We start from the raw sequence: 4,270 nt of genomic DNA on the forward strand, positions 1-4,270 counted from the left end.
GCTTCAGCTGTGAGGTAGTGCAAATTTCTCTGGGGTTTTTTTGTTTGCTATTTTGCGGGAGGGCAAGACTTTCATTGGCTGCACTGTCTCCCCGCAAAAAAAGATACGTTGGATTCTTAGACCCTGGTATCTGTGTATATAACCTTATCTGAAAATTGGGACATTGCTGATATAATTGGAGCCCTAATGGTGTGGTGGATTGGGGATTGGGCTGCTAGCCACAAGATCAGCAGTGTAAAACCACCAACCACTCCTTGGGAAAAAGACGAGGCTTTCTACTCCTGTAAAGTATTACAGTCTCAAAAACCCACAGAGACCGTTCTATCGTGTCTTACAGGGTGGCTGCAAGTTGGCATTTACTTGATAGCAGCGAGTTTTGTGTTTTTGAGCTAATGTAACTAGCATAAAGTCAGATGAGAGACAATGGAGCGTGAGTCAGTCTTGAGCAGTGTTCTTACAAAAAGAGATACACACAGAAAAGATGCCCATTTCAGACACGTTGAGATTGGAGGCATGCAGGACAAGGAAAGACCAGGAGCTCAGAGATAGGGAGAATCTTCCCTAGAGCCTTCAGAGAGAGCATGACCCTGCTAACTCTTTGATGCTAGACCTCTAGCTGCACAGTGGTTAAACATTGGGCTGGGATCCACAAGGTCAGCAGTTTGAAACCATCCGCCGCTCCTCAGGAGGAAAAAACTGGTCTTTCTACCCGGGTAAAGAGTTACCATCTCAGAAAACCGCAGGGCAGAGGGCAGTTCTACCCTGTCCTATGGGGTCGCTGTGAGTCTGCATCTACTCGATCGCAGTGAGCAGTGAGTAGCCTCTAAAACTGAGACAGTAGTGCATTTCAGTTATTTCTTAAATTACCTTATAAATGTGAGTGATAGTCATGAGGGAATTAGGCAAAGGATCTAAGAGAAGAATAAAAGAGGCAGGAAAAAATAAAAGAGCAAGTGATTAGTGAACCTCAAAAAAGTTTTGTCCTAAGAAAGATGGGCATATTTCTTTTTTTGCATATTTATTTTTTCAAATATATATTATATTTCCTCTTTTTGCATACTAATTTTTTCATATATATATTATATTTCCTCTTTTTTTTGCATATTTCTTTTTGTCTTTCTTTTCCCCCAGCATCTTTCTTATTAGAAAGACTTGATCGGCCAGCAAATAAATAGAAAGTGTTAAGACATGCTTTTTTCTTACGTAATTCTTGGGAAATAAGCTTATCGATGTCAAATTGAATATTCATTTCTTCACTCATTTCCATTCAAGTCATGACTAGTTCTTCGTTTTTTTCTTCACAAATGTTGCATGCCACAGTACAGCACCAACAGACACACAGCATTCCTCGAGTTCCTGAATGCTTCCTGCACCCCCACCCCGCCCCCACTCCCAGGACCCAGTTCTACAGTACAAATCTAGCTAGATCAGAGAACACACATCAGTACAGATAAGAGCTCTCGACACATGGAGTTCAGGACAGATAAACCCTCAGGAACAGAAGTGGGAGGAGCAATACCATAAGGGAAGGGGGGAGGGGGGCGGGGAGAAACAGGGAGCTGATCCCAAGGTTGAATATATAACCCCACCCCAGGGGGAAGAATAACAGAAATGCAGGTGAAGGGAGACAACGGATGGTGTAAAATACGAAGTAACAATAATAATCTATAGTTGATCAAGGATTCACGAGGGTGGGAGGGGGCAGGGAGGGGGAAAAATAGGTCTGATACCAAGAGGTCAAGTAGAAAGAAATGTTTTGGAAATGATGATGGTAACATATGTACAAGTGTGCTTAATACAACTTAATGATGGATTGTTATAAGATCTGTAAGAGCACCCCCAACAAAACAATTAGTTTTTTTAAAATGTTGCATGCCAGACTTGAGGCAATGAGAAATTCTGAAATACCATGGTCTAGGCAGGGGTCCTCAAACTTTTTAAACAGGTGGCCAGTTCACTGTCCCTCAGACCCATTGGAGGGCCAGACTATAGTTTTTTAAAAAAAACTATGAACAAATTCCTATGCATACTGCACATATCTTATTTAGCAGTAAAAAGACAAGCGAGGCAAAAACACCCGTGCGAACCGGATAAATGTCCTTGGCGGGCCGCATGGGGCCCGCAGGGTCATAGTTGGAGGACGCCTGGTCTAGGGCTTGAGCATGCACCCACAGCTGCACACTAAGTGTCTTTTTGTTGTTGTTCTACTTGTAACAAGCAGTTGTGTCCTAGCAGGGTTTGGGGGTTATTTTTATAGCCACCCATTGGCATACTTGTTGTGAAGATTTATCACAATGACCTGAATATATCTCACAACTCGGGTTTTGTCGCTGAGAAGAGAAACATCTTGACCCAAGTATCCCCACCCCCACCCCAAAACCTCATACAAAGTAATCAAGGTATCGCTTCCATCACGCAAGATCACCAAACAGAAACCTAAGTACCCAGGGAAGCGATGATAGGGCCGCAGGAAGAAATGACAAATACCCGTTTTTTGTCAGAGCGTGGGAAAGAGAGGGGGATTGAAATGGCTGAAAGGCACACAAGAAAACCCCCGGGAGACCAGATCTTGTGGGTAACAGTAAGGCAGAGATGAGAGGATGGAGCACAATGAAAAGAATGAATTGCAGAAAAACAGTAAGTAACGAAAAGGAGTGTGGGGCGTGACTGCTTAACGAGCACACGTCTGTTTACCTGGGGGGCAGGGGTGAGCAGTGATGAAAATGTTCTGGAACTGGGTGCTGCAGATGCCTGCACAGAAAGGTTAGAGGTTTGGGTCCACCCAGCGGTGTCAGAGATGAAAGGCCGGCTGACCACTGATGAATCATCAGCACTGGAAGTCCCGGGGATCACAGCTCTGCTCCGACACACCTGGTAGCCACGTCAGAGTTGGCGCTACTGCAGCTGGTTTGGCATGGTTGTACAGCCTTGTCATTTACTAACAACGGCTGAGTAGTACACTTTCACGTGGTCAGTTTGAACACTTTTTAGTATGATTTGAAACTCCTCCATTCTAAAAAGGGATTCTGGTAAAAATGAAGCAAACATTGTTCTGATCGTGTTTGTGAAACAGAAGAAACCTTCCAGCTAGGACAGGAAAGGGTAGCTCAGACCATGTCCCAGAGAGCAATTTCCACGAATCACTCCGCTCTTCAGCTGTCGCAGGCATCCAGCTACAAAGCGACAACTCCCTGGGCAAAAAGACCTCCTGTCAGGGGCTAAAATCAGAATCTGCAAAGTTATGTTCAGCAGCAGCAGGCAGCGGGGGCCATGTCTACAGAGACGCCAAGGGGAGAGAATGGGACGCAAGATTTCATACTCAAGCGCTCGCGCAACTATCAAGACAACAGGGCGGGGGTTACAAAAGATCCCAGAAGAACTTTCTGGAATCTCCTGACACGAAGTGTGACCTTTAGGCTCCACATCATCCACAAGACACCAAAAGAACTTCCGTTTAAACTCCGTCCTAAATCCACGGAACCAGAATCAGATTTGAATGGGACTCCCAGGCAATTCTTATGACACGAAAGCTTGAGAAATACTCTTCTGAACGACAATGTTCAGCCTACAGAGATAAGTTTAAAAGCCAATACCCCCCACCCCCCCACACAAATCAATGCTGAGTATTGAATCCACTTAAATGTACAACTGAGGCTAAAGCAACTGCAGCAGTTATGGTTCCAGAAAATATATTTAGAAATGATAAGAGAAGCTGCCTTTAGTTAAGTGAAGAACAGAGAAGGCAAAGCAGCGGAAGAAAGTATATATATGTTGATTTTCTCATCTTTTCTTTTTTCCCTTAAAAAAATCATTTTAGGGGGCTCTTACAGCTCTTATCACAATCCATACATCCATCCATTGTGTCAAGCACATTTGAACATATGCTGCCGTCATCATTTTCAAAATATTTTCTTTCTACTTGAGCCCTTGGTATCAGCTCATTTACCCCCTCCCCCTCCCTCCCTCATGCACCCTTGATAATTTATGTGTTTGTTTGTTTACTAATGTCTTACACCGACTGCTGTCTTCCTTCACCCACTTTTCTGTTATCCATGCCTCTGGGAGAGGGTTATATGTAGATCATTGTGATCTGTTTCCCCTTTCTCCCCCCCCCACCTTCTCCTTTCCCTCCTGGTATTGCAACTCTCATTATTGGTCCTGAGGGGTTTAATCTGTCCTGGATTCCCTGTGTTTCGAGCTCTTATCTGTACCCGTGTACATGCTCTGGTCTAGCTGGATTTGTAAGGTAGAATTGGGTTCATGATAGTGG

The sequence above is a fragment of the Echinops telfairi genome, unplaced genomic scaffold (genome assembly GCF_000313985.2).
Source record: "Echinops telfairi isolate 266 unplaced genomic scaffold, ASM31398v2 ScPeMD7_7469;HRSCAF=8507_0, whole genome shotgun sequence".
Taxonomy (NCBI): Eukaryota; Metazoa; Chordata; class Mammalia; order Afrosoricida; family Tenrecidae; genus Echinops; species Echinops telfairi.